This window comes from Tetrao urogallus (assembly GCF_951394365.1).
Source record: "Tetrao urogallus genome assembly, chromosome: 8".
Lineage (NCBI taxonomy): Eukaryota > Metazoa > Chordata > Aves > Galliformes > Phasianidae > Tetrao > Tetrao urogallus.
The window spans coordinates 28,785,270-28,804,368 of NC_136821.1; positions in this window are offsets into that span (position 1 = coordinate 28,785,270).

The window sequence follows — 19,099 nt, forward strand, 5'->3', positions numbered from 1 at the left end:
AATAAAAAAAAAATCAATATTTATGTTAAGTAAATGACATTTGGTAAGTAGATGGGGAAATGTCCAAAGTTAAATGTAATTGATCCCTATAGCACACAATCGGAAAAGCAAAACCATGATGAGTTTTTTCAAGGTCTTAAAGAATGAGCAAGGTGTAGCTTGCTGAGAACTGTGCTCAGATGGCTGTGTTTAGCTTTGTCTCATCTCATCTCATGAAGAATCCCACTACTGGCTTGAACCCTGTCAATCTGAGGGAGAATGATGTAAGCTTATAAAGAGCAAAAGTTTTGCTGTAGATGTTTCAGTAGATATGTGTAAGAGTATCCATTGCAGAAAGCAAATGCATCCCATTGCTGGAAGACTCACAGCAAAACATTTCAGATAGCTCTGTTCCAAACCAAAGAAGGAAAATGGCTTGGTACTAAAACTCTGCTGACTGCGACCTCCTGCTAAGAGCACTTGAAATGTATAGGCATCTAAAAATAATGGATAGACAGAAATTTGGCAGGATGTTCTCTGAGGTCTAAACAGCGTAATGTTGTATCATTTGTAACTGCATGGATACTTGTCACCACAATCTGTGTGGAGACCATGTGCTGTGCAAGCCCTTTCTAACATGTTGCATTGCTGGGTGCTGCGGGGATTGAGACCAGCCTGGCATCTGTACTGCTTCCCGACATTACAGTGCCTGCTGTGAAGCGTGCCCCTTGGTTACCACATGCACCTGCACTTGGCAGTTACATTGTCAGAGCCATTAAAGCTCTTTTCCCTTTGCCCCCCCAGGATACGATGAGCTACTCATGCTGCAGGAGGCCAGCCGGTGTTGAGGATTGCCTCGTCTGCCATCCATCCATGCCTCTCAGATTTTTGAAGATTAATTATTTATCATAGATGCTTCTGCAGGAAGTTTGGGCACTACATGTCATCTTAAATTATTCCTGACATTTTTTTTTTCCAACGCAGAACATAGCGAGTTTATTGAAAGGAGTAAAGATGCTTTCTCTTTACAATATCAAAGAACATACTGGAGACAAATGTTTCTCTATCTACTTGCATGCAAGCCATCATAAAAGTCAACATTCTCTGAAATCCACACCCCACATTCCTGCTTGGTTGTTTGGCTCTCCATCAATGGGAACTGAAACATGCCAGACTAATGATTCTGGATGCTGAAGGTCTTTTTGTAATTTCACATGCACTATAATAGACTCAACAAGACAATATCCAGTATAATCACCATCTTGGTAAAGAGAAGGAAGGTGTATGAGAGGACATGAGAAGGAAATTACACCCACTCTTGGGCTTAGATATGTGTGAGAGTGGAGGAACTCGCTGGAAGGCTCCACATGCATCCAGCCTGCACACTGAGCCCACCTATTTCAGACCAACTTCAGCTGTTTCTATTAACTAAGTGCACAAAAGGAGGCTTCAGTAAAGGCAATTCATAAATGCCCATTTCCATGTTTGTCCTCTGAAGCACCTAGTAACAATGCAAAGCTGGTGGTGGAGCCGGATTGGACATCTACTCCGTGAGAAAGAACTGCTGGGATTTGTGCTCCAGGAGCATACGAATGAGAAGTTTTGCTGGTCAGCTCATGAACAAATACTTGTGCTTCATCTATCAGGATAAACTTCTCCTAAAGACTGAACCTACACGTGGGAGTTGGAGAGCGCTTGTTTTCAACATGAGAGAATATTTTCCCCTTCCAGCAGCTCTCAGCCAGCAGCTTCAGCCTATCTGCTCTAGAGGAGAAGGACAGAACAAGAGCAGATAGGAGCTCCTTCCCCTCCACCAGCAAACAGGTAAGAAGTTTTGTGCTTTTTTTAAAATAAATTGGGGCAGGCAAAACAAGTGATATTAATATTTCCAGTGCAGTAGGGAGTGTGTCCTCTCCTGTGTCAGCTAAGACACTACTGCATCCCCTGTTGCTCTCTGGGAACACTATATGGTGATGCTAAGGGCAGAAGAGCAAGTGAGTGTCATTATGCTGCCTGTGTGACAGATTTTTTGGTGAAAAATAGAATGCTTCTGATGTACAGAATGAGCTGTGTAGGAAAAGGAATTACACTGAGACATGTCAGAAGGGTGTGCTTGAGTCTGTTCTCAAAGATCCTCTGAGACATGGGCTTCTGAGCATGTAATGTGATCTCAAGTAGCAGGCTGGCGTTTATTATGGTGTGCATCCCCAAATCTTTGCTGGCTTGAGTGTTGGCCAACATGTCTCCTTGAGCTTCATGTGAGGATGTTGCATTCTCTGCTGTAACAGAGAAACCCAGGGTTTCTCTGTGGAACAGGGAACAGTTTGTGTAGGTCTTGGTCAGCTTTCTTTATAGTTTGGGAAAGAGGCTATAGTAAGTACCGAAGCCACCATATTTCCAAGAATCCTGTTTCTTGTGCTTCAGATTGCCTACCGATTGCCTACAGGTGTAGGGTCATTCATCCAGTCCCCAGGCAACTGCCAGCCCTAATCAGTGACCAGGAACTGTGCTGATGGGCCATGGTGTTGCTCTGGATGCTCGCAGAGCAATTGCCTCTTGTGATCCCCATGTTTAGCACAGCAGTGTATGCTGCTCACAGGGCAAGTATTGAGTTCTTCTCAAAATATGAGCATAATGCTTCTTTAGGTGTCAGATCTGAGGTATCCTGATCACTGCTTTTCTTTTCTTTGGCAAAACTTACCTTTTCTTTTTTCCAACTATGAGCCACAGCAAAGGTTAGGATTTTTCTCATTTTTTAGAGGTTTACACTGTGCTGCTCCTCACTTAATGATACAAGCAGATCTTTCTCTTTGATTTCTCCCTCCTTTTATGTTTCTCTGCTTGGGACTAACAGTCTTTTAATCTGTGGCTTCCCTTCATACGGGTTGTGTCTATGTCACAACACACACATGTGTTTCTCTCTGAACCTTCTTCAGTATTTTTCTTTGTCACCTCTCTGACTTCCATCTGTACTGCCTTCTGCTTCAGGACACTGTCAGTAATTCTTGGATGAGTCAAAGAGAAAGTTGGGAAGCTATCAGTACAGGAATGTCTGAGTGTGGTTTCAAAATCTCTCTCTTCATCTATGTGTCCAAAAAGCTTTCTATTCTTTATGGGGATTTGTTTGTTTGCTGGCAATTACCGATAGAATAAACTGTGAGGTACATAGTTTCTACTACAATTTGGTGCTATGTGAGGTGGGGAGAAGAGCACACTTTATTATCTGTTACAATGCCAAATATCTGACTTTTTTTTTTTCCTGTTGATTTTATGCTGCTTCTGCACATCTGTGTTCTGCTTTTTTATGATCTTGCGGTGTTTCGTGTGCTGCTTCTTTTCATATTTTATTTCCCTGTGTGGAGTGTCTGAATTTAAGTTCCACAGGGACTGAAGCCTGTTATCCATACTAATGCAGGCCCGCAGCAGACCTGGCCTGCCAAGCCATCGTTACTGTGCATAATGCATTTTTCAGCAGGAAAGTACTTGCTTTGAGTTAAAAGAAGAAGAAAGAAAAAGAAAAAAAAGAAAATCTAATTTTCTTAATTAACTTTTTTATTGAGGGCTTAATGCATGTTCATTACAGAAATTGCAACTCTCCTTTGAAAATTGACCATAAAAAAAAAAAAATCCTTTGTGGGGTTCCATATTTATTGTGCCTTAGTGATTTTTCAGATAAAATGTACTCTGTTTGATAGAAAAATTCTGTCTTATTTTTCCTACCTGGCAGTCTTGTGCTTTCAGCCAAGCTCTGCCTCTGGCTGGGCTTTTGCCTTCCCACACATCAGCAGCAGCAGGGCAAACTGCAGCTCCTGCTCCCACCTGCCTGGGCAGCGGGCTGTGCAGATGTGATGGAGCACAGCCTACAGGCTGCTCCTCACGGTGCCAGAGGGAACTCACATCTGGCATGCTGCATGCAGCCAACAGTTCTAAGGAAATTGAGGAAAATCACTTCTGTTGCGGTTACCAGCACACGTGTACTTGAGGTCTGCAGGATGAGACAGTTCACTTCTTTCTATAGTTGTACCCTGGAAAGCAGCTGTGCTTCTAGCCAGGAAAGTAGGCTCTATGGAATGGTGCAGTTGTTTGGGCTGATAGACATTCCATAGGTAGAGTCATAGAATCACAGAACAGCTTGGGTTGGAAGGGACCTCAATGATCATCTAGTTCCAATGCGCTGCTATGGGCAGGTTGCCACCCACCAGGTAAGGCTGCCCATGGCCCCATCCAGCCTGGCCCTGAATGCCTCCAAGGATGGGGCATTAACATCTTCTCTGGGCAGCCTGTGCCAGTGCCTTAAAGAGGATTCAGGACAAGGCATTTTCCTGCTACTGGGAGGCTGTGGCAGAGAGGGTTGCCTGATTCCTGAACAAAGGGAGGCTCAGCATTGCTTGCCAGGCTGTCCTGCCTATGGCTTTGGGTGGTGCAAGTATAGCTGGGTGTGATGGGCACCAGTATTCCTGCAGGGGGAAGAAATCTCTTCCTTAGAGGCTATGATGGGTTTCAGTGTAAGGTGTACATCCCTGCTTGAGGCAAGCAAGCCTGAGTACATGCACTTAGATGGGAGACAGAAGTACTGATTATTTTGGTGAGGCTTGTCCTGTGGATGCTCTGTTCAGGGTTGCTGTAGAATCCCAATGTGTGGCAACAACGATGTGGGTTTTTTCCTGCCATGCTTTTTTTGCTTTATTTCCTTAAGATGTTGTCATACTGTTACTCTCCATGAGCTTGTGGGTTTATTAAATGCCATTATAGTCCATCTTGTCACAGTGTCAACAAATTGCTCCTTTTGGTAGAAGGGTTTAGAGTTTGATTTTCACTTTTAATTGCCTGTGTTTTGTTCTCAGGAGCTGCAGAACTCCAAGTAGAAAAAGCAACATAAAAACACTGTCAATAATAAACAGACTTCTCAGCATGGAAGGAAATGGTGTCATTTTGACATTCGTATACTGAAGATGTGATTAAAATGCAACAGGAAAAAAAATGCAACATTATGCAACACAACTTTGTGGCTAATTTGGAAATCTCTGTATGTGTTTAGCCTTGTGTCACGCATTCCTCTTTCGTTACTTTTTGAAACCTGTGAGAAGGGAATTAAAACCCTTTGCCCCTGTGTTCTCATCCTCCAAGTCCTGCTCCTGGAGGTTCTTTTGCAAGGGGAAGTTCTCCGTTGTGATTTAATGCTGGTAATGAGTTGAGCTGTACGGTGGCTGTATGCTCAGGCCAGTGATGCTGCTCAGGGAGTGCATGAGCTCCCAGACAATGGTCTTGTACTTGGCCTTTCTTGTAGTGAAGGTATTGTTTTTGTGTGTTAATTGTCTGCAGGTAGTGAGAAACAAAGGTCAGGGATCTGTGCAGATATCCTGATAAAAGTGAGAATTACAAGTAATTGCTGCGTGAAGTCTGGAGTTAAGGAAAACATGGACTTGGAACTCAGGCAGACCATAATCACACCTCTTCTGCCTTGTGCTGCAGAGGAAAATTTGTAAGAAATTAGCAGGTATCGAGAAGCACAGCCTCCCTGATGGCATAGGAGCCCACTTGAGTTTGCAATCTGCTGGTCACTGTGAGGTACGTGGGAGTAGTAGGGTAAGATGTCAGATGAACACACATCTGAAGTCTCCGTGTTTACCATGGGGGCCTTTTTCCATGTTCGTACCCTATTCCAGCAAGTACATCACAAATTGTTTTGTTTTGCCTTTTGTGTTGCTGTGCACCGCTCTGCATGTCAGAACATGTGGACCAGAGCGTTTGTGCACACCATTTAAAGATAGAAGTTACAGTGTGTTGGTTTTTTTTATGCTCTAAGATAGCATCACTCTGAGAAGCGACATTTCAAGACAGTCAGAAACAGCTCAGTCTTTTGGTGGAAGCTAAGGCACAAAGCAGTATGTTAATTAGTGGAGCAGCAAATCAATACATGTATCTCTGTTGTTTCATCTAAGGTCCAAATGAAGGAGCTCAATATTTTACATCTGTATTTCCCTTTTTGACCATATCCCCAACCCCCCAGCCAAGGATAAAGAATTTAAGATCTTGGTTTCACTTTCATCTGTGTTACAGAAAAATTAGCAGCTGATGCTTTCTGTGGATACAACAGATTGACGCGTTAGGATGTATTTATTTTTCCTCAAAATGTCTTTCATTGGTGCAGCCAGAAGAAGTAATTCATTTTAGAAGCATCTTTGCAAATAGAGCCTGTTGAAAAGGCTGACTGCTAAGGTTGTCTGGCTCTCAGAATGAATCTTCCTTTTGAAAGGTGTTTAAAGATTTAAGTTGAGCCCTGGGTATCAATTTCCAAAGGCTTTTGGACTTCACACAATAAGCTTAACTAGCCCCTGGAATAACATGACAGGTAGCACAATGTCCAGCACATCTATTGAAAAAGCCTGTAATATCTCTAAGTGCTCCATTTATCTCTGGATTTAACTTTAAAACGGATAGAATTTTTAAATGAGGAGAAAGTTCTTCTAAAATATAATCATAAGCTGCTCTAAAACACCATTCAGAACCGTCCGGGACAGATTTAGTTTCTTACATACCTATTTGTGGTAAGATACACTACTTGAGGGGATGATTTATTGTTTCTGTCTGAAGGAGCTGCAGTTCCTCTCACAGAATTGTAAGAAACTGAGTCTAAAGGGATTAGCAGAATTTGAGTTTCAGCTTTTTAGTGTGTCATTTGGTTAATTTACAGCACCTCTTTTAGGGGCTGTGGAAATGGGCTGCTTTCTAATATGGCACCATGGATAGTTTTACAGAAAATTTTAATTGCTTTACCGTTAGCATTTTTAACTCTTCTGACTCCTTCCCTGTTCTTGCCTTTCCAGAAGGTAGGTCTGCAGCTGTGCAACTCTCATATATCTCCTTTTTCCCTGCGTCCGTTCTGTTGCAACACACACACCTTTAAGATGTGGTGGAAATAAGCCTGCTTCTCAAAGAGTAACAGCCAATGTATTCCTTCCTCAAATGTCTCCAGTACATCATGATTAGGAGAACATTAAAGACTCACCATGGTGTGGCCTTGTCCATAGATGCATGGCAGTTAGATAGACTTTTAAACTGTTCGAATTTGCATTAAGAAATCTTAATGCAAATTCCTTCTTTTCTGTGGTTTCCCAAAATACACCTTCTGAAAGCTCAGTTCTTTCCTCGAGGAGTACTGGGTTTAAAAGGAGGGCTGACAGCCCCCATAGGGGCCACAAGGTCTGAGACTTGGTGTTTGTTAACAGCTGGAGCTCAGGAGATGTCTGAACCTTTCTAAGAGGGGTGGCCAGCGGGGACAAGGAGGTGATTGTCCCCCTCAACTTTGGTTCTTGTGAGGTCCCATCTGGAGTATTGTGTCCAGGTCTGGAGCACCCAGCACAAGAAAGACAGGGAGCTGTTGGAGAGGGTCCAGAGGAGGGCCACGAAGATGATCAGGGGACTGGAGCACCTCCCCTATGAAGACAGGCTGAGGAAGCTGGGTTCGTTCAGCCTGCAGAAAAGAAGGCTGCAGAATGACCTCATTGCAGCATTTCAGTATCTATAGGGAGCTTACAAACAGGAGGGGAATCAACTCTTTGAAAGAGTAGATAACAGCAGAACAAGGGGAAATAGTTTTAAGTTGAGGGTGGGAAGATTTAGGTTGTATGTCAGGGGAAAGTTCTTTACTGTGAGTGTGGTGAGGTGCTGGAACAGGCTGCCCAGAGAAGCGGTGGATGCCCCGTCCCTGGAAGTGTTCAAGGCCAGACTGGATAGCAGCCTGGTCTAGTATTAAATGTGGTGATTGGTGGCCCTGCCTGTGGCAGGGGGGTTGGAGATTGATGATCTTTGAGTTCCCTTCCACCACAGGCCATTCTGTGATTCTGTGTGATTCTGTGATGTTGCTCACCACCAAAACTATCAAACACCAGTGTACAAAGCCGCCTTTCCTTGCTAAGCAGAGCTAAGCCAGGTAGGTGTAGCATGCAGAAAATGACCCAAATTGAACTTAGTTTGTTTAGCTGCTGCATGTTCTCCTTCTGACAATATATCTGACCCCATTGCCTAACTTCTGGGTAGGTGGTCTTAGTAATTTTTCAAGGGTACTGTGGTGATTTGGCTGCTTTGTGTGGGTTGTTTCCCCCCCCATCCCCCCAGATTATTTGACCTGTGTTCCTTCTGGTTCCTAGTTCTTAGTGTAAAATGACAATCTGCCAGCACTAGTTCCTTTTAGCTCTGAAGAGGGCGGGATGGCTTTCATTCAGCTCTTGGCATAGGTGTGCTGAGTGGGTTCCTTACCCTCAACTACAAGTTGTGAATGTTGCATTTACATATGATCCCTGAAAGAAAAGAAAAACTTCGAGGAATTAATTTAGATAAGTTTTTCAAGCTGTTAGTTTAAAACACATCATTTTTTATTGCTTCTAGTGTGATCTGCTTCAGTAGACAAAACCTGGATCTGTCACCATTCCTTCTCAAGCACACGTGTACAATTGCACCTATCTGTGATGCCTCTGAATGCAGTTTTTCCAATAATTATTTGATGACATCCATCGTGAATTTTGTTGTCAGCTCTGTACTGATCACCCAGGAGAGAATTCAGAGTGGTTGCCTCTACCAGCCCTCCTGTCCCTCAGGCTATTAATCATTGCTAAGGAGGTTGTATTTTGAGATGTTAATTCATATTTTACGTGCTCATAACATGTTTCTCAGGCCCTCCCTTCCTAGCTCATTTTGGGGATTAAAAAGATGACATTCTGAATCCCAGCTGGAAATGTTACAGAACTGTTTACAGGATGATGCTGCCACTAAACACCTGCATCTTTCCTCACCACAGAAGGTTTCTTTCCATAGATTCCAGTTAAAATATAATTTGTCATAACATGTTTTATCTTAAGTCACATGAAAAGACTTAAAATATGTTGTTTTTTTCAACAGTAAAAGTGTTGTCTGTAAGGCTTTATTTGTGGGTGCAACCATGTGGTGCTCCCATTGTGCAAGGGAGGAGAAAGAAATTTCTTGGTCAGTTGACAAATTGTTTCTGAATTGTCTTTGTCCTTATTGCTGGAGTCGCTAATAATGATTTATAATCTTTGACCATTTTCTCCTTTGTTAGGAACAGATTTTTAAAATTGCTGCATTAGAATCTATTTCCACAAAGCCTGATTTTTAGCATATTTATTGTCTTGTTTTTTTCCATAGATAGATGCAGCTCTATGATGTGAGGGATAACCTTGATTGCTTCAGTGTCGCTGGTGGCAGTGAATATATTTGTATAACCTGAGGAAACCTCAATGTAATTATTAGCTATCAGGAAATATTACCCTGATACTCAATGATTTCATATACAGTAAAGTTAAAATGGATAATAAGGGCTGTTCACTATTGGGTTTTTTAATCTGCTGAAGTAACAAACAAGTGTGCCCTTCATAAGCACTTAAATGCATGACTAAATCCATTCTTTAAAGAAAAATAGCTAAATAACTCCCCATTTTTAAGGATGCTGTAACATGCTTTGGTATTAGATACCTATGTTATAATAGGAAAAAAACAGGAAAAAACACTGAGGTTTTGAAGACTTCCATACTAGTTTGACACATTTTGACACAACACTAGTTTGTTAATCCCAAATCAATTTCTGCTGGATTAGAATAATTTGACAGTTTTAGATGTTGATGAGGGGGGTGGGATCATTTTGCTTCAGTTATTCTGCCCAGCTATTCTAATTAATCTCCACTTAATTTAAAGAAATTACTTACTGTATCTGATAATGAGTTAATTTGTAATTCAATTAGCAGCCCTATTTGCAAACATTTAATGTGAAGGAAATAGAAACACCTGCTGAACAGCTTGCTCTGTGTTATACCTGGAAGTAGTAAGAGGAGGTTTCTTCCTCAGAAATGCCAGGATGAGCAACAGCAGGTCACACAATGGTCTGCCAAGGTGGAATGGTGAAACTGGTCTCAAACACCAGTGCATTTTTTGTCCATATAAAGTGCTGGTAAATGGTAGGTTCCTGAAATACTTTCTGAAGGCTTGCCTTATTCATATTGTAAACATGGAGCTTTCTGTTGCTGCGAGAGTGAGAGGTGCATAAGCTGTAGGACAGCTGGCTGAGCTCACTGCAATCATGAGTATCCTTTTGGATGGGTGGTTGGACTCCTATTCAGACGACTATTTTGAAGAAAGAGTAAAACTGAATTTGATCTTTTTGGTGTTAACTTGCAGGCATGTTAATGCTTTGGAATTGCATGCAATTCTGGGACTTCTCTAGTGGTCATGGCACTGAGCTTACCAGAGTTCAAGAAGAGTCTGAACAATGCTTTCAGACAAAAGGTCTGATCTTGGGGTGATCCATTGTGGAGCCAGGAGTTGGATTCAGTGATCCTTATGGGTCCCTTCGAACTTAAGATATTCCATTATTCTAATGTTCCTAAGTATGGAGTTTTGACTGTTAGCAGTACCCTTAAAGTCCTTTCAAAGAAAGGTATTATTCTGTAAAGCTTATGAGAATACTGCCAAAAAATAGTTCTATGTGAGAAATAAATAAATCCGCATATCGCTCACTTTTTCTATAACTTATTTTACATCTAGTTGCTCTAATTAATTGAAAATAAGAAGCATGCTCCCTAGCTATGTTATTAAGTTATAAAGGAGGGAAGAAGGCATATCATGTACTCAAACTGCTTACGCCTTTTGGTCAACAGATCATGTTTTATTTTTTTGTAGGCATGATGTTATGATGTAAAATGAGAACATCGACTTAACTAGAGTAGAAAAAGCAGATCTGTATAAAAGTGGCACAACAGGAAGGGTGACAGAGGGTGTCATAGCATTTAGTTCACTGGGAAACGAAAGGACAGAGGAGGGAAGAGAGATCAAGTGTCTGTATTTCCTACTAGACTGTGATTCAGGATGGGAATTAAGCCAAGCAACCAGATTAAACGTTTCTAATCACTTTTTTCTTCTAAGGTTCTTTTTTCCCCTCATGACTAGCACCATTTAAAAAAGACCTAGCAGGCCAACGCTCATCTTAATTATTCTCTTTCAGGTTTGTATGTGCTCACAATGCCAAGTATTCAAGGCGATCCAAATTTTTCTGCCTTTGGCAAAGGGAATTAGATGCTTGCCACTAACACTTATAGCCTATGTGCTGTATGTTCACTGCTCCATTGAACAGGGGGTGACAATTTAAAATGAGAGCATAGCTTCTGAAATGCTTTAGATATTTAGGTTCAATTATACACTACAATAAGGGCTAGCAGGAGGAAGGTAGAGCAGAGCTTGACAGCCAGTTGGAGACTAATGATATCTATAGCACTGGAGATGAAATTTGATGGTTCATTCAGTAATGGGTACATCACTGTAGATGAGTAATAAACATGTGCATTTTTGGTACCTGTATCCAGAATTGCATCGCTTACCTCTTGGAACATTATTTTTGAATGAGCATCAATGTGAAATGACAGCCAGCTGGTTGTTGTTTTTTTGTTTGGTTTTGGAGTGCTCTGGGGCTTGAAGGTTTTTCTGCTAGTTTATTTCCCTGTTGTGAAATGTGGTTCCTAAGAATTGAAGCTACATTTTAGCTGGTCATTGGCTCCTGCTGTTTCTTTATCTTATATGACTGCAAATGCTCTACTCCGTGATATACTTTGGGAGTTTTCTTTGAAGCTTTTGGGAACAGAAAGCATCAAAAAAGTAAAATCTTATTTCTGAAATTAACATTGCCTGGTCTATTTAATTCATGCTGTATAAGTAATTAGCCATTATTGTTAGGTCAGAGAGATTTATTTTTTTTCTTTTATTGAGTTGCTGTTATTTTCATAGCCTTCCTAAAACATGAGTTCCTGACCTTGGATAAAATACTTAGAACTATATTTCCCTTGATACATAACTCAGGGTGACACCAGCCAGCCCTGCTAACTTTATGTTAGCTAAGAACTCCTCTTAAGTGAACTGAACTTCCTTCCTTAAATGCTCCTTGGCATCCCAAGATTCTCATTTCATAGCAACAGCCATTCTTTTTTTTCCATATGGCCATATTAAACACATTGTTTTGTCTTGTTGCCAGTTCACCGTGTCACTGGACTGTAACCAATTTACATCTTACTGCCAAAAGTAGGACTTGGACAACTTTTTCCTAGTTATACTGTACAATGTTACTGCATTACATCAAATCTAATCCCTTCAGGACTCAAGTAATGTCTGGTTTGCCATTGTCAACTTTGTCTGGTAGTAACTGAGCAGTAACTATAAGTCTTGAAATTTAGAAGCAAGCTGTTTTAGGCTGCTATACAGTTCATTAATATGTGCATCACAGCATTTGACAGGAGACTTTTGATTAAGTTGTGAACAGTCATGGTAACACCAAAGAAAAATACTATGTTATACCAGCATTGTTGACTTATCAGTCAGATCTTTGTTCTTTTGTGCTTGTGAAGCAGAGGGGGAATTTTCCTGACTTAAATATGCTTGTTATCAAATACTTTGATAATCCAATACAAGTTTGAAGTTACTGCCTTGCATTTGTGTCAGACTGATGCTTTCAAAAGGTCATGGGATAGCTCAGTTTCAAAGGGATTTCTCCACCAGCCTTCTGTGAGAGGCACTGGCTATGGGGTAAAGTAAGGCTGCTCAGGGCTTAAGCCAGTCTAGCTCCAAGACTTTCTGCTATGGAGACTATATGACCAGTCTAGTTCCTGATCTGCATCTCCTCCACCTTTTTCATGGTGGAGAGGTTTCTACCTTCCCTTTCTCCTTCACAGTTTTTAAAGAATATCTGCAGTGTTTGAAGTCAGTGGAGTTTTCACACAAACGAAACATTATCTTGTAATGTTCCATATCTTTATGTCAGACATTTGAATGGCAGAAGGTTGTTACTGCTGTGCTGAGCAGTGCCTAGGTGCTTCTGCATCAGCTACCTCAAAGCTGAGCGAGACATCCATTTGTGCTTCAGCTGGCAGAAAAGCTGTACTGTCCCTGGGGAGCTCGATCCATGGCAGACACAGAGCTTTTCCAGAGCTGAGCTCTTTCCAGCAGAGGAAATGACATTGCTTGTACTGCTTCATACCTGTCGGAGAGTCTCTGCTGAATAGCCTGCTGCGTTAGTGGCTGCGGCTGCCAGCCCGGCGTGCCTCAAGCACTGTGATTCTGCTCTAATCCCTCCCGTGTGGATTGAGGCATGGTCTCTGTGGATCACTGGAAAGGAGGATGGCAGTCGTACTGCTCCAGCTGGAGCACTTTAGGAGCAGGGACTGGGTGCAGGGATGGAACTGCACTGAGTGCGGCATGCCGCTCCATTGTAAAAAGCCATCCCTTTGTCACCCTTGGAAGACATAAGGGACTGCTTCCTTTGCTTTATTGAATTTTACTCTCCCTCCTACTGTTTCTTTCATTCTTCATGACATCCCCTTCCTTCTAGTGCAGGGAGAAACAAACTCACACAGAAAAATACTTTGGGGGGGGGGGGGAGGAGGCATTTATTCAGTAAAAGTCCTACAGTGTCACTAACAGAAAGAGAGCCAAACTCAAAATAATATGTAGGTGTTTATAATTATGGACTTGAAGCTGTTTTGATGACAGACGTTCAAGATGCTTTTTATTACGACTCTAAAATACTGGTTTCCAGCTTAAAAATACCAGCCTCGCTCTGAGGAAGAAATAAGGTTTTCTTGACGTTAGTTCTGCAGTGTTAGACTTGGTCAGGATATATGAAGTCACAGATGGTGGCTGGAATGGGTCTATAGATTTGCTAGCTTGAACACTTTAAAAGTCTTAGTCTAATGCCTGAGGCTTTTATTCCAAAACGTGTGATTAGAACAGTGTGGTGGCACTAGGTCGAGCAAAAGGTCTGGCCAGCTTGTCTTATTTCTAACAGTTGCCACTTGAGGATACTTAAGGAAAAAGCATAAAAAATGGGGAGAAGCAGATGACTATCCTTTCCCTACTGTATCTCTAACATAACGACTTCCTAGGGTAGAACGCATTTTCAGTGCTCTGGGGAGTGCCAAGATGCCACACCGATGGCCCATCTTTCATCACTAGTCACAGATAAATCCTGTGTTAAAATAGAACTAGTGTTTGTCATCTCTTCTGCTGTGATGATTTATTTCAAATTTTATCAGATAAACTGCATTTAAACCAGGAAATTTCAGCTGATTATTAAACTGCATAAATACAAAGAATGGGAATGTTCAGGTAAGGTACACACATAACTAAGCCACGTGTTTGCCAACATTGTATGTTATTTATATGATTTCAATTTAACTGTTTGAATATGGTCTCAGTTTGGAGTAGCCGTAAGGTTTTTTTTTGGAAGATTCATTCAGTTGTTATTTATTGTTTTTGTCCCTATAGGGCAGAGTTAAGGCTGTTTGCATGCCCTCAACTGTAATTATGCAATTGCAAGCAATTTATCCAGTGTTTACATGCATATAATACATTGTATATTAACTTTATTGACCCTAATGTGCTTTGGATCAGGTCCAATATAGATGTGTTGCTGAATTTGTAAAATGCTTTGGGATACTTCGCATAAAAGGCAGTGTGATAAAGTGGGAGTTAGTAATTACCATAAGCACAAGGAAGTGGCTGTACTTGACTCTAGCCATTGACCCATAACTCTTGCTAAGAAATTGAAAGCTAAATGATAGATACTGCGGAGTTGCTTCCCATCAGGAAAGCTATGCAATTTCATAGTCTCTAATCTAACTACCCTGTTCTGAAGGCAGAAGGTGAGACGTTTTTGGTCTGGCTGCAGTTAAACAAAGTGCCAAGTATTCCTTCCTCCAATTTGCTCTTTGCATGCTGAGCTGTAGGCTCATCTGAAGCGTGTCACAGCCTCCAAAGTGTTGGTGTGATCAGCCATGCGGTTTTAAAGACAATTTCATTCTGCATTGTCCTTCTTCCTTTCAGATGTTGTGGCCATCCTTTCTTTCTATTGCTTTTGCACAGTGATACACAATGCACATATGAATTACAGCCTTTGTAATCCTTCTAGTGATTTGGTATTGGCATTTAACCTCGTGAAATTACTCAGCTAAGTGTAAGCAAGAGAGCATATTGACATGGTCAGATACCCAGCAGAATGGGAATTTTCAGTGCTCCAAATCTCATGAAATCTGGGCATCATCCATTTGGCTGCCAGCAATGAAACCTGATTAGCAAGAGACGAGCAGAATGCATCCGAGAAGTTAGAGCACAATGTGTTGCACCGTGGCCAAATTAGGAAGAATGTAAGTGGCTTTGCAAAGAGTGTGTGTTTGCAAGTGAGTGTAAGGAAAGTAAGCATATTGCTTCTGAGGCAATGGAGGAAGAGAAAACTTGTCAGTCTGCTTTTGTTGGACAGCAACTACTCTATATCTTGTAATAGAAGGAGTCAGGAAGTGAAGGGGAATATATATATACATTTTTTTTTAACAGAAGATTGTTCACCCTATATCTTTGTACCAAAAAACTCTATTGCAGATGATTGCAATGCTAAACACCAGTCACTCCATATCATAATAGCATAGCAAGAGCTTTCTGAGCAGTAGAAGAAATATAAAACCCTGCCGGTGTTTCTATATCAAAGGTTAAAAAACTTTAAAACAACTGACAAGCTTTCTATAAAAAATGGATAGTTGTGAAAGGAATGTGGGGAAGGTGGCATTTCTTCCACAGAACTGCAGCCACCACTGAGCAGAGGTGGCACTCCCAAAGCTGTTCTGTGTTCCACTCATGCACCCCTGTTCTTCAGCAGCAAGCTGGGCTGGCCTGCCTCTGTCCTGCCCCTACAATCCCTATCGCTCCTCATTTTTGCCCCCAGTTGAATGGGGTGAACTTGCTCTTCATTTCTTCGAGCTCAGGGACTTTGCTCTTGTATGGGAAGTGTGAATTTTTGTTTCCTGGATTGTATAGGAAATAGTTGTCATGGTGAGTAGCAAGCACTTCAGTCATACCAAAAGCATGCAAAGGTATAATCCTAGAAGACACAGAAATAAACCACGTTTTCTGGGAGCCTAGCTTTTGTGTAGAAAACCTGCTCATCGCTGACTCAAGGACTTGAGTGGAATTCTGTAAACTACAGGTATCCTTAATATGAAGGTGGTTGTCGGAATCATCCATACCATTTGCAGGGCAGCTTTGTTTCTTTATGGGAAACATCCTGAATTTCCTAGGGCTGAAAAAGATGTAACAAACAAACAACAAAACAGCAAGGAGTACAGACCATTTCCCAATGAGAAAGAAGTATGCTGTGTGGCAGTAATTATACTCTCTTTACAAAGTGGGCATATTTCTGCCAATAAGGCAATTTATTTAGAATAGGAGACATATCAATCTAAAGTAATTACAAATTGCAACAGGAAAATTAAAGTAAGTACCTCGGAGGCACTTGTTGTGGAAGGAATTTTCGAATAGAAACATACTGGGTGGAAAAATACAATACATATTGTTTCTGTCCAGATTAGCTGCTGCATTAATGTGCATTTATGCACTCCTACTAATCATATCCGGAGCCCTTCTGAAGTAAATAAAGATTCTGTCTGTTCCAGCTAGTCCTGCTGTACAAAGCATCGCACTAATCAAGCAAGTTATCAGCATAATTAGGGAATGGCAATCACTGGGAGCATCATGCATTATGATTCATCTGCTCTATTTTTAACATCTCAATGCAAATAGATAATAAACTGTGTTAGTGATAAATTGTTTTTGCTTTATGTTGATATTAGTACGAGACAGGCACCCAAATGGCTCACGTCGGCAGGAATGGCTGGCTTCTTTCATCGCTCTCCATGCATCATGTGTCACCAAAGCACCTAGCTCTATTTCCATGCCAGAAAGGCAAGAAAGGGGCCTCTGTTAGTTCCTGAGTTGCCCTGCAGCACTGGGGAGGGGAGGTGGGAGGGAGCTGGGCAGGCAGGTGCAAGGAGCTGTGCAGAGTGCTCTGAAATACCCACTCCACGACCCAGGGCAGGCTGCGCACCAGGAAGCGGGGATTAGCTCATTCTACTTGATAAATTACAGCAGGAAATCTCTGGCAGGAGCTCCAGTTTGAGCATTGGCTTGCCTTCTGGAGCCTCTGACCCTCCAAAATTGGTGTCAGGTAAAGCAGAGGCTGTCAGTGCCACCCAGACCACCATGTGTTGGCTTGGCTGGGCTTGAGGGTGTGACAGTGGCTAAACTCGTCAGTTTAAGAAGTAGCCAGGTTATTATACGTGGGGAGCATGATCCAGCTAGAGAATGGGCTGAAACAATTTATTGTGGCTTCTTGTGTGTTTCAATTTCTAACCTCAGGAAGCACTTACTTGCTAACAACTTCTAAGTTATGTCATTTGGGAGGATGTAGAACCACATGTCCTGGAAACCAGTAACCGTATACAGTCTGTATGTGCAGGAACAAAGGGGATGTGGGCTGAAACAAGAGGAAAGCTCAAATAGTTATTATGTGAAGCAACAGTTAGTTAAAATACATTTATTCAAGCATCCTTAGACCACCATGTCCATCAGAAAACTGTGCAAAGCTGCGATGGAAAGATGCTGATGTAGATCTTGCATGCTAATAAGAAGATTAACTTGGGTCAGAGTAAGCCACCATCACAGAAAAATACTGTGATGGCTGTGACACTTGGTTATATTCCTGCAATCTGGATCGGTAAGAGAATGTGCCCCATTTTAGACAGCCTGAGATTAATGCTCCATCAGTTAGTGGCTAAAGGATCCCTTTTAGTACTAACAAATTAAGCAACAGGCTTGCTTAAGTAATAGCCAAAATTTCTGTCACTGTGTAGTGGAAATACCAGTGTTGCCTTGTGGAAGGAGACAGGATTCCTTTCTAAGGGGCAGCCACACAATTATTGCTTGGGTTTTGACTGTCTTAGTAAGTAAAAACAATATTGTAAATGAGTGAGAAAGCGGAGGCGATTTTGTGGGACAAAAACTGCGGAACTCCATTTCCCAGATTGCAGGAGAGTAAATCCTAAAACAAGGTTAGGTAAGGGCAGGAGGTCATTTCTGATAAACAGCCCAAGGTGAGGTAGAGGAGAGTAAGCTCTTCATGTGGTTCATGTGTTCCCAAAAGTGCTCAAGTTTTGGTTAGAACATCAACTGTAGGAGAATGAATGACAGTTAAACTCATGGAAGGGTATGAATATCTGAAGGCTCAAACCTTCAGAAGGGAACAAAGCTTTCCAGATTCATGATGGGCATGGAAATTAGCTAATGCCATATAACTAACAACCAAGTATCTGATCAATAGTACAGCCTGGAGTTTCCAATTCTGATCAGCTTCTGTTAAGGTTGTTCCCATGTAAATGAGCAAGTAGATATACAGAAGAATATGTTTATGCAAATGCATTGAAAGGTTTTATGATGGATCACATAAATAATGTATGATTGTTTTATAAAGGTCGCCAAATAGGCAGGCTTAGCAGCTTGGAATGAAGAGTAGGTGCTAAAGAGCACACCAGTGGATGCATGCAGCAGGAATTTATTCACTGTTAGCTTGGGAAGAGAAGCATCCCTCCACATGTGTATTGACCAGCACATCCCTGAGTTGTCTGCTGTCAGCATGTCTATTGATTGCAACCAGGTTGTTGCGGAAAACAGGAGAAGTTATTGGTCAAAATCTGGTTCTTATAGGCAGATACTAGCCGCTGGAGCTGATCAGAATTATTCACTGCTAATAAATTAGCCGGCATGTTTGATCATCACCCCTGCCTTTCCTCAGGCAGACCCCGATTCCTGAAAGCGTGCAGTTCAGATCTATTTTTCAGAGTGTTGAAATAAAGTAGGTTGGTTTTCTTTTCAATCTTTCAGCAGTAAATAAATCAATAATTTTGATCCAGAGGGTAACACAGCTAAGCATCCGTGAGGTCTTGAGTTATGGCTGGTGGGAATCGCCTGCTGAGAAAGGGAAGGGCATGCTGGGGCTGTAGCAAGAGCGAGATGTGAGGAAGCAGGCTAAACTGAGCAGATAAAGCACTGGGAGCCAGAAAGAAACAAATGCTGCAGTTGTCAAGTAAACCCAGTGATCCAGTGGGTGCTTGCTGGCCACAACTCCCATCCCTCTGCATTCGTCGGCTGCTGGTCTTGGAAAGAGTATATTGGAGGATGTTGGCGTCTGTTCATAAGACTCTTTTCAAAATGAAACCATTCAGGTTTTTTTGGATCCACGTTTGAT